The sequence below is a fragment of the Dryobates pubescens genome, chromosome 26 (assembly GCF_014839835.1).
Source record: "Dryobates pubescens isolate bDryPub1 chromosome 26, bDryPub1.pri, whole genome shotgun sequence".
Taxonomy (NCBI): Eukaryota; Metazoa; Chordata; class Aves; order Piciformes; family Picidae; genus Dryobates; species Dryobates pubescens.
This window is the reverse complement of record NC_071637.1, coordinates 8,546,783-8,559,348: the sequence shown is the minus strand read 5'-3', so window position 1 is coordinate 8,559,348 and position 12,566 is coordinate 8,546,783.

The window sequence follows — 12,566 nt, the reverse complement described above, 5'->3', positions numbered from 1 at the left end:
CAAATATTTGTGTCATCCAGTATTAAAGTTTTTCAATATTTATAATTTCTTTTCCATTTCCTGAGAAGAAAATTTGCAGCAAAATTTATTTTAATAATTGGAAAGTATTAGAAGTGCTAAACCAAATTACCTGTAATTATATAACCTTCTGATTCTGACTGTGTTTAACAGATTAAATGTTCTGTCTTTACAACTTTCAAGGTTAAGTGCTCATAATGGAACATGCTGGTGAGGAGGTCATATAATCCACAGCAAGTGGTACTCAGCAAACCAAATGGAAGATAGTTATTAAAATCTATAACATACAACTTTAATCTAACACTCAAATTATAAGGGAACCACTTGGAAAGAGCTAAAGGCTATTTGCAGGTTCAATATATTCACATTGCTCTCAACAGTGATCAAAGTTTGAAACTCCACATGCCTTGGACTGGTGTAAGAGCTAATTTGGAGGAGCTGCAAAAAATACTGTTATATCCCCAAGCTACAGCACTTTCATAATTGGAGTCTAATACTTGTGAATGAGGGAGCAGCTGCTTGCCTTGCACAGCTCTCAATAGGTTTGCATCATTGCATTTGTAAGGGTTAAAAGTCAGTGAAATGAAATCTGAACACTAAGACAAATTAGACTTCTATTTTCTGCATAAAGTTTTCTAACTGAAGTAGTTCTCTTTTAATTGGTGAGTATTGCGTTAAAATGAGACAGAAGATTGAGTCTTTTTTGCAGGGATATTTCAGTCACTGTCAAGCCCTCCTAGTAAGTTCATGTCTGCCTTTGTTCCTTTTTCTTTCTTTTCCTTGAATTTTCTTGAGCTTAATGATATTGTCTTTTCCTAATCCACCCTGAAAGCCATGCAAAGTCTGTAAAGTTAGGTCCCAAACCTATTTAGCCTTGGAGTGACAAATTAAAAAATAGGGTGGTTTTCTTTTTGTCTAAAAAGGCCATGTTTGTATATGTAATCATTACACTGAAACAATTGTAGTGAGAGCCCTCTATCAAAACAACCACACCACCTTAGCATTGCTGTTTTTCCTCTGTCAGTCCTTGAAATGACCTTGGTTTAATTACCTGCATCTCAATGAGTGAATCTACATAGAAAGTGAAGGTTAATTAATGAAGGATCGTTTCTTACTTTAAACCCATCAGGCAGTGGCTGACAAGCAAGTCTGGTCCATGCAGTATTATCCTATATCTCATTAGAAATGGTCAGATTGATGTGCTACCTCTGGTCTAGAAAAAGGTACAGGACAGTTTGTTAATGAAGAGAAGTGAGGTAGTCTTGCTAAAAATTTGAAAACCTGTGTAAGAGTCCATTATCACTAACATTGTTGAACTTTTTCCACTAGCTTCTTAATTTCAAATAGAGTTTAATTTACTCCTTTTAAACCTATCAAACTTTTCCACCCAACATTTATTGCAGCTTTTCTACCTGGATGAATCTGGCTACAATTGGGAAAAAAAAAATGTATTCCTGTCTCATACATTTCTGTAGCTGTCATGAAATCCACTCTGCTCTGGTGAGACCTCACCTCGAGTAGTGTGTCCAGCTCTGGGGCTCTTAACACAAGGATATGGAGAGCATCCAGAGAAGGGCTACAAAAATGAACAGGGGGCTGGAGGACCTCTCCTTTAAAGACAGGCTGAGAGAGCTGGGGTTGTTCAGCCTGGAGAAGACAAGGTTCCAGAGAGATCTCATAGCCACCTTCCAGTACCTGAAGGGAGCCTACAAGAAAGCTGGGGAGGGGCTGTGTGCAAGGGCATGTGGCAAAAGGACAAGAGGCAATGGTTTTAAATTAGAGCAGGGTAGATTTAGATTGGACATTAGGAAGAAGTTCTTAACTAGGAGGATGGTAGAACACTGGAAGAGATTGCTTAGGGAAGTGGTAGAGGCCTCATCCCTGGTAACATGTGAGGTCTGGCTTGATGGGGCTATGAGTGATCTGATCCAGCTAGGGATGTTCCTGCATACTGCAGGGGCTCCCTTCCAACCCCATGTATTCTGTGATTCTATAATTTTAAATCTAGTGGCTACAAGAATTCATCCTCTAGATCAGTACTTCTATATCTCTGAGGGAATCCTTGCCCAGGAGTGCACTGCTATGTTTTAGAGCTCGATGCTGCTCTGCATTCCTCATGGTGTCCAGTAAACCATCCACACACATGGCTGAACCGACCTTACTATTAGGATGTGACTTCTCAATCACTCAAAAAAAGCTATTTTGCAGCTCTATAAAGGAGAAAAGTAATGAAGCAAGCTGAGGAGGGTCTTACTGTCATGCTGTCACCCCTGCAGGTAAATCAGTGATTAAATAATGGTTACTCTCGGCTACAGCACATTGAGCAATGAGCCACAGAACCAGGCCTCCTGATCTGCTGCTGCTCATTTCCAGCAAAACACACATTCTTACTGTGAGGGCTTCCATTTTTCTCTTTAGAGGTTCTAGGATTTTTCTCACCAAAAAAAAAAAAAAAAAAAGAAGAAAGTGGAGATGGCAATGAGGTGAAACTCGAATTTGCACTGTGACTTGGAACACCAACAGCCTTACTGTAGAGCAACCTGAAGGGGAAAAATAAAATTTACAGGAAATAAAAATTAGAGAAAGACAGTTTCTCAAAAAAGCTGCAATCAAAGTTCAGAAATTTTACTCAGCCCTAAAAGCCCTCTGCACTAATGCTTATAAAGAGACAGACACAGACCACACATAAATCTTTTATCTCCACTCATGTGACTGTAGCATGTTCATGATTTCAGAAAAACTTGCAGTTTGCTTGTTTTGAAAAGCATGCTGTAGAATGGATTTTTAAGACAACAAACAGTGTCTTTACATCTGGCTGTTGCTTAGTATGATGGAGGTGATTTGGTCCTGTGTCACTTGGTACTTTTCAAAACAGAAAATGAGGTTCAGTTTACACAGAAAGTCTTTTAATAGACATTTGCAGACAGATGGATTACACCTGGGTGATTAACTACACTCTTAACACATTAGATTGCAAAGATCAAACCAGAATCTATTTCAGCATAGGACCTTGCTTTTAAAAGACAATACTGCACAGAAATAGAGAGCATGAAGATTTCTAGGCACTGTAATGAGATCAAAGGGATCTAACTTCATCTCTAAACCCATCTTTGGGCATTTGGGGGTTCAAAGCACTGATGCTTTGAGGTCAGAAGGTGTTTTCCTTCACCAACACTCCTCCCTCATTCCCCTCCCATCATGCCCCCCGTTTTTTTTTTCATAACTTGGGAGTCAGGCTGGATTCACAACCACCTGCAGCACGGATACAAGCACACGTTCATCCATTCTCACATCAACAAGTTTTCCAAATACAAAAGCGGTCAGAGAGGCAAACCTCTTGTGCTGGTGACCAAAAAACTTACCAATATCAGAGGTTTGTTTGCTTCTGTCTTTGGGCTCTGTTTGGTCTTACAAACATTACAAATTTTGACTGCTATGCAGTTTGTGAGGAAAACATTTCTTTGCTTTAGATTGTGATATGTTCTTCAGCATCTTGCATTTCCTCTATCCTTTTCTTAGCGTCTGCCTTTCCCAGTCTGATCCACTAATGCAGCAATACAACCAAAACTAAAAATCTGATCTTTTTTTTTCATCATCACTTTTAAAGATTTACATAGCTGAAGGTGGGGCTGGGCTTAGAGGGTAAAACTTTAATACAGTATGTAAAGCAATTTTTCAATAAAAATTTACATAGTGATTGCTCCCACCTTAAGTAGAAAATGTCTTGTGTGGTCATGCTTCTGTCTGTTCTAGAAAATGTGAATTTTCTACATGCAGAAATATTAAGAGTTATTTCTGGTTTGGGCATGTGCCAGAATTTAACTCATCACACTTCTGTGTTTTCACATACCAGAGGAGGGGGAAAAAAAATTATATCAGAATGATATAAAAAGTTTTCTGTAACTGTGAAAGAGAGCTCATTTACCTTTGTAATTTTCTATTAATTTACTGCTAGGATTCATTTTGCATTTAATTCAGTCCTCTAATGGCTTAAAACTGTGTCTTTGGTCTTTACACATTTGTGGTCTCAGTCGTGTCAAGCTTTTTCATCTACTTTATGTTCATTTATTTTAACTTTTACTGGTCTTCTAGCCAATTCTTTATCCTTTTTATTACAAGAGCATGAAATTTTATAATGCCCTAGAGCTTTGTTAGTCAGCTGCTACAAGGTTCTTAACCTTAGTTAATTTATTCTTTCACTTTTGACTTTCAGATATGGAGCACGCTTTAATATTTTGGTTTTGAATATGAAAGCAACTTTTATTAAGTAAGTTTATTGCATTAATAGAGCCTTATTTCATTTTTACAGTAGTGTTTAGGTCTCCTGCTAGCCACAGAATATATCATTCTACATAAAGATTTATAATTTTTTGAAATATTATTTAACTTTTACTGCATTAAAATGCTGCTAATGTAACAATCACATTGTTAGGTAATTTTACTAATGAATCATGAGCAACAAGCATAAGAATGTTCTTTTTCATTGTAAAATCTGATTTTTTTTCCTGGCTGCTTATTACATCAACAAACCCAAAGCAATAGCAATTTACTCATGTACAGGAAAATAAAGGGGAAAACACTAAAATTATCACTTGCCTTAATTTTACATGACTATTCCCAACAGATCTTGTACCTCCATCAAGTGACGTAATGTTGGCTGGTCTTGAAGTTTGGGTAGTCCCACAGGAATTCATTAAATCCCTACAGTCATCTTATTATCTAAGAATTTCATATTTTTATCTTTCAGAAGTAATTATTAGCATTCCCAGCCAGAGAGCAAAGCTTGGAAATCTATATGCTAGTCTCCAATTGGAAAAGGCTAATGAAAATCAAACTATTAGAAGGAGGAAGGAAAAAAAAAAGAAAAGAAAAAGAAAATAAAATAAATAAAATAAAACCTGTTCATTTTGGGGGTTTAATTTTCCTTATTCTAAGGAGAATCAAATTCAAAATTCCAATTTTGGTGGTCTGACTCACATTATACTTGGAGTGAGACCACTGTGTAAATACAAGTATCAAACTCAGAAAGAGGAATTCTGAATTTCTTTGTGATCTACTTTGAAAGTTATGGAAATGAAGGCAAAGAAACTTGGAAAGAAAGCTGGAAACTTTAGTTGTCTCTGATGAAATGGCCAGCTTAGAAAATTTCTGCTGTGAAATTCAACCTGCTTCAATCCAAGGAAGGTAGCCTGCTTCTTTTCACTCAGGTGAGCCATAAAACATGCTTTCTGAATATTTTTTTATACCCTTAAACATCACCAAACATTTTTAGCTCATTTGAATCATCATATTGGTGCTCACAGCAGTGTGTAGCCTTTGAAGATGCTTTAGGAAACAAATGGAAATGGTGCTTTGGCCCAGAACATGTTAAGCCCTCACCAGAGATGAGCCTGGACATAAGCAAGTCTTGGGCAAAGGTCTGCATGATCCACGTGCACCATTTTTATCCCATATTGATTCAGCTGTACATGATGGACCATCAGCCTCTGCAGCTCCCATCTATGGTTTACTAAAAGGGCTCAAAAGATCTGGACAGAAAAAGTGAAAGCTGAATAGTAGAGAATAAAGGTTATATTAAGGAAAGATTAGATAGCAGCTTAACTGAATTACCCAAGATTAAATATGATCAGATTCTTCACTCTCATTGAAGAAGGATGTTTTGAAGAGAAGAGGTTGGAGGTGTATGAAAGCTGCAGCTCAAATGGTGCTGTAATATATCCAGCTCTAAATGTCACGGCCTAACCCCAAACATTATTATGAAAACAATACTGACAGGCTTATTTGCCTTCTGAGTCTTCAGACTGTGCAGAGTTCACACTGTCAAACCTTTTCTTTTACGGAGAGCTACAAAGCAATACCCTACTGCTATTCTTAAAAGAAAGATATTCTCTAAGAATACCTTGGCCTCAGCAACCCAGGCCCCAAAGAATTTCTTGATAAAACCATGTCAGGTACCAAGTTCTGTGTTGCATGGAGATGATACAAAAGTTAATATTTTAAAAAAAAGAAAAAAAAAAAGACAAAATTCATGACCAGACAAATTACTAAACTTGAGCAACTAGAGCTGAGTTGAACCACCCTCAAAGTAAGAGTAAGTGGAGGCAATCCTACTCATTTCTGGTGTGGTGATGAGTGAATAACATCAAGAAGAAATCTGAACACTGCTGTAAAATAATGTTCAGCTAGACTAGGAAGCAATTGTCAAGGTGTCCTCAGTGTCAGAGTTCAGACACTGGCATCTTTGCAGAAGTGCTTGGATGAGCTGCATCCCTAACCTTCTGAATAAGGAAGGAAAAGAAAATAGGGGAATAAATGAAATAAACTGTTCCTGTGGATTTGAGGAGCACCCAACGTATGGGGCATTCCTGAGGTTAGCTGCTCCCACTGCACTTCTCTTGTAAGCAGCCTCATTTTGTTGTGCCTTCTCCTCCTCCCATAGCAGATGGAGATTGTTGTACCTGGGCAAAGAACCTCTCCAGGTGGCAGGTGAAGGTTCTCTTGGGTGAGCTTGGGACTGCAGTGTAGAGCAGCTCTGCTTTCACAAGTGTGGAAACAATGGGTGAATACCCAGCCTGAAAGGAGGTTAGAAAGTTGTTTGAAACAAGGGGAAATGAAGAAGGTTTTGAGGCAGGAAGGAGTTCAGTGCCTGGCTTTTCCAGTTTGCTAAAAATGTAGCAGGAAACCAAAATATCAGTTTTGAACACCATTCTCTCAGCAAGCAGAAACACATGGCCCCCCAGCCCTTTCCACAGGAGGGGCTGTTTGTGCTGCAGAGAGCAGCTTGCTTTCTGCTGTCAAGCAAGAGATCCAAAAGTGGGACCCCTAGAAAGTTAATAGTGAGGGGAAAAAAAGATTTCTTATGAAATGCAGCAGCTAGCCTTAACAATAACCACAGTTGTCTGCAGTATTACATTTTCATACTCCTTGGCATACATGAATCTGCATTAATCCATAATTTTAATAAAAATGCATTTTCATCTCAGAACAGGTAAGAGTGCTTGCTGTAATTCTCATTCTCAATATGATATAGTTGTTATACCACCTACATTATTTACTTGTCTGTAAGAATCAAACTAACTCCAGTACATTAGAGTTTCATTTTTGTTCTACAGGGAGCTAACATTTAATATGATTTTTTTATTATTTATATATGTGGTTTTTATATATATATATATATATATATATACACACACACATATACGAACATTTCTTTGTCAGGTAGGAACTTTTATACATTCTGACATGAGAACTTCATGCACTAAAATATTTCTATTTTACCTCTAAAGTGAAGTTTTGTGCTTCAGCCTTTCATTACTCAGACTGGACTTCTTTTCTTTACCTTAGAAATACTCAATGAGCTCTTCTGTTACTTACTTAACATTTAAAAGATGTGAGATCATCTCAACATTCCTTTTAAAAACAAATCTCTCTGTTTTTAGAGGAAAATATCTTCAGCATACCAAAAGCATTCTGAATGTAAAAGTTAATGCAAATTTTGAACAAAATCTAAAAGCAGAGGATTTTTAAGCTGCAAACTATGCTGTATTAAATAAGAAGAGGAAATGCATAGAAAGAAGATTTTTTTTTCCCTCAAGCAAAGCAAAAGCTGAATTTCATGGCATTTTGGTATCTATGAACTTTTCTACACAACAGAAGAGGTTGCATTGTTTAGAATTTAACTTTCTACAAATTAAAACCTGCAGAAAATTTCTAATTGATACTTCAGAACAATGTGCTTGAGAATCTTCAAACTAGTTGCGTGCTGCATGAATGTTAAGTCATCGTGCTTATGATATGAACTGAAATAAAAAGGACAAAGCTCAGGCAGAAAGAGAAATGAAGAAAAGAAAAGGAAGGAAAGGGAAAAGAGAAAAGAGAAGAGAAGAAAGAGAAGAAAAAAAGAAAAGAAAAGAAAAGAAAAGAAAAGAAAAGAAAAGAAAAGAAAAGAAAAGAAAAGAAAAGAAAAGAAAAGAAAAGAAAAGAAAAGAAAAGAAAAGAAAAGAAAAGAAAGAAAAGAGAAAAGAAAAGAAAAGAAAAGAAAAAAGAAAAGAAAATAAAAGAGAGAAGAGAAGAGAAGAGAAGAGAAGAGAAGAGAAGAGAAGAGAAGAGAAGAGAAGAGAAGAGAAGAGAAGAGAAGAGAAGCGAAGCTAACCATGAGTTTGTAGATGAAGAAGAAAAAATTCCAAAAGTCCCTACCGACATAAACTGAAGTGCATGATCAGGAATATAGATAGAAAAGAGGTATACAAACAAAGGGACTTCCAGTGAAAATAATTTAACTATCTGTAGTGGTCAGTTCCCTGGTATTAACATCCCTTTTCTGCTGCATGAAGTAATTCAACAACTGGGATCTGTGGTTTAAATTCCTATTTCACCTGCTTATAGTGGGGTATATTTGAACGTGCCTTCCATGGGCTGTTTTAACTTCATACCTACAGCATCTGTGGAAAAATGACAAGGGAGCAATGAGAACACTTTCATTCTAAGGCACTCTCTGTGAAAAGTTCTAAATGAAGGCAGCAATGGCAAATTGCTAGAAGCTTTGGGAAGCTTTCATTGATGTCCTTCAATACTCTCACCCACAAAAAGCCAGGTCCCTTCAAAATGTGCTCTACAGGCTGCTGCAAGTACATCTTCAGAAATGGCATTTGCTGTTGCCAAATGAGTATTTTCTGTTTCAAAGGTGTGCTTACCATGCTTCTGTTGCCTTCATTTTGATGTGGGGAAAAACCTTGTGCGCTAATAACTCACACAGGAGAATAACTCACATGGGCACAGGCTCACAGAGAGAAAAAGCTCACATGGGCAAAAAACTTTGCATCGGGAAAAACTCACATGGGAAAAGCTCATATGGAGGGAAAACCTCATGTTGAAAACTCCTGTGGGAAAAACTCACATGGGGGGAAAAAAAAAACTCATGTGGGGAATAACTTAAACTAGTGACTGAGAGTTGTTGGGAGAGACACCTGCTCTGCATTTCTTATCTTTTTAATACCTCAGGGATACATCACTTAATAATTTAGTGCTAAACCATTTAGCATTTTAGCCCATCATCTCTTATATTACACATAGGATTTCAGTAATGTCTGATAAAATTATGTGTTAGCTGCCTTATGTGTGTGTAAAACTTAATAAGTCTTCTCCCCCCCCCCCAAGTTTAATAACTGATTTCTTACATTTATGGATGTGAAATTTTATTGCTCATGGATATAGTTTGAACCTAAATCTTCATATCTTATAAATTGATTTTTAGTTTCCTTTTTGACCTTATGAATTTCAATCAGACATTGACCTCTTGTTGCTCATGAATCTGACTGATTTAATGCCATATAACAATAATACTGTAGAAAAGCATTATCATAAGAGCCCACAGGGTTTGCTGAAACCCATAACTAGATTTTGGAGGCCTCTAGCAATAATAATTCTTGACCCAAGACTATTCTCTAAAGCCCTCATCCTTTACTGTTCTGGACTGGCCAACCTATGTTTTAGTACATTCAAAGAAAGTGGTGGAGACTCCCAGGAGATTATGAGCTAAAACTCTGTGGAGGAGATAATGCTGAATCTACTCCAGTAACATCAGGCTTATAAAAGACCAGTTGTGTCTGGTAATTGTCACATTTGGAAATGAGAGGGAAAGACTATTTAAAAGGAATCTTTTGGGGGTGGGGGGGGGGTGGGGGGAAGTAGTATTTACTTAGTATTTAAGATTTTTAAGAATGCTGGAATGTATTGCCATTCTTGAGTCTATCCTGATGGCTGCAGCCTCAATAGAGGACTTGAATGATTACTGCTTTGTTTGCTTGGCTGTGCTAATTAAATTTAATTTGATTTAATTTAATTGCTTATATGCTTTGGTTTACTGAATAACTGGGTGTTGATGTTCATTATTCCTTATTAAGAAAGAATCTTAAAGTGAAAACAGAATTGTGAAGGACAGGGGGCTGTGGCATGAATTCTTGAATGCTGCACATGACTGACTTTGGGCATGAGTATTTACTGTGTGACCGCATTTACTCTGTGCACATACGTATGCATATCGGAGTTTTGTTTATTAACTGATTACTAGGAAACAAGTAGGGAGGCAACACCAAAAATTTTAGTTAAAACTACTTCTGGTAAACAGGGCAGAGGGTTAAGAAACAACACATGAGCTATGAGCTGTGAAATACTCCTTCCAGACTCCAGCCAAAATTATACAGGTGTTCCAGCATGACAAAGGGCAAACAGATCAAAAGGGCTGTAATCTGTTAAAAACTCCTTCTGTTCTAAGGCGATGGTCACTTTATCAGGGACTTATTTATGAGGAGCAAACTGACACAATCACTGTCTTGGAAGGCAGAGGGATAATAGATCTTAAGTACCCAGCATTAGGTAAAACTTGGGTAAGAAAGACAGACTACTTACATTAATCCTTTTCACTTATCCTTTGCTATATCTTTGCTTTTAACAGAAAAATTGCCACAAAGGCAGGCAGAGATTGCAATCTAACACGAGAATCTGCATTGCTCATCATTTTGATTGTAGACTCAGATCCAGGATGCATGTGGCCTATGGAAGCTGAAAATTGTCTGATCACTGGCCCTGGTGAGGCCACAGCTTGCACAATGAGCTCATTTCTGGGCAATACAGTGTAGGAAAGACATTGAGGTCCCGGTGCATGTCCAGAGAAGAGCAAAGAGGCCAGTGAGGTGTTTGGAGGGCATGCCATATGAGGAGCAGCTGAGGAAGCTGGGTTTCTTTAGTCTGGAGTAAAGAAGGCTAAGTGGAGATCTTATTGCTGTCTCCAACTATCTGAAAGGAGGTTGTAGTGAGGCTGGTATTGGTCTCTTCTCCTAAGAAACTAGCAATAGGATGAGAGGAAATGGATTCAAATTGTGCCGGGGGAGGTTTAGACTGGACATTAGGAAAAACTTCTTTACTGAGAGAGTGGTGAGGTAACAGGCTGCCCAGGGAGGTGGTGGAGTTGCCATCCCTGGAGGCATTCAAGAAGCATGTAGATGTGGTGCTTCAGGATAGTTTAGTGGCCATGGTAATTGGGCTATGGTTCAACTCGATGATCTTAAAGGTCTTTTCCAGCTTTAATGTTTTTATGATCTGTGAAGCAGATCTCAAACCATAAGAGCTGCAGGACATGTGCTGACCTGCTCATATCTGTATCTTGTATGTTATGTTACACACAAACACATGCGCAGAGAGGTGCTCTCGCAACAACTATTTTGTGTTGGAGTACAAGAGAAATGGAAGACAGTCCTGTACTTCTCATTAAGGATATCATGTCCTTGATGCTTTGTATTTAAAAATTAATTAAAAGTGAAGACCTCTGCATGACAGCCCAAAAAACAGGCTGGCACAGGGCCACATCCATTCATCTTTCTCTGGAGAACTATTCTTTGCATACTGATGGCACTGGACACTATTGGCATATCTTGTCTGGTTCATATAACAACTATCAGATCAAGTTCCCAAGGCTTCCAGTGCAGATGTAAAGGTTAAAACTCACACTCCCACAGGGCAACTAAAGTTACTTAAAGGTTTCTCCAGACATCCCTTTTCTTATGTGATGGGCAGCATAAGATGAGGGTTTGCATTACTTTTGAAGAAAGGATGCCAAATATTGCTTAAGGACCAAAAAGTTTGCCTAGGTGGAATCCAGCAGTGAAATCAGATTTCACATGCTCTTTTTTGTAACAGCACAGTACTGCTTCATATGCACTCTGAGCTTCTAAAGTGAGAGGTTTGTGTCTGGCATATTAATTCTCCAATTTAAACATAGAATATAATAGGTGAGTATTCCAAAATATAAATATATTTGAGCAGAACTGTATAGCATTACTACTCTGTTTATAATGACAAAGAGTCAAAACAGTGCCAAGCCATTTTGTTATCTTATAAACTATTTAAATTATTTATTGACATGTAAAGTTAACAGTTTTCTGTGTTTACTCCATCTTGGGTTACATCTGATATGAATGAGGCTCTTTGGATCTTTCATTCTTATCTAATCTTCTCAAGGGTGGCAATAATTTTGCTGATTCAATAACTGATCTTACTCACCTGCTGCTAAAAACACTTGTCATGTTGAATTACATATCCTGCACAGATATTGCTGCAATTAGCAATTACAAAACAGCACAACAGAAGTGTACAAAGGTTTAGAATCCCAATTTTTAACTGTATGCAACCATGTCCTAATTTGCTTAAGCACATGCCAATGAGTTCTGTTCATTGATCGGTGTGTGCAGAGGTAGTAGCTGTATGTGTAAATTTGGAGGAAAGTGATATGAGCCTAATTCAAAATTCCATGTATGTCCTCATGCCCAGTGTTTCTGATTGACTGATTGACTGCTAGCCAGTCAGAAACACTAGGCCTATGGGCTTGATGGAATTAAACTCATCTGAATTCAGTGCATGTCTTTTCTCAGTTAGAAGATTACTGACAATACCTTTTTTCTGAGATGCTGAGTTTATGAATCATTTCCCTTCCACAAACAAGTATCTCCAAGGTAAGATTCAAAAACACATCCCTCCTCTTACCACACCTCTGC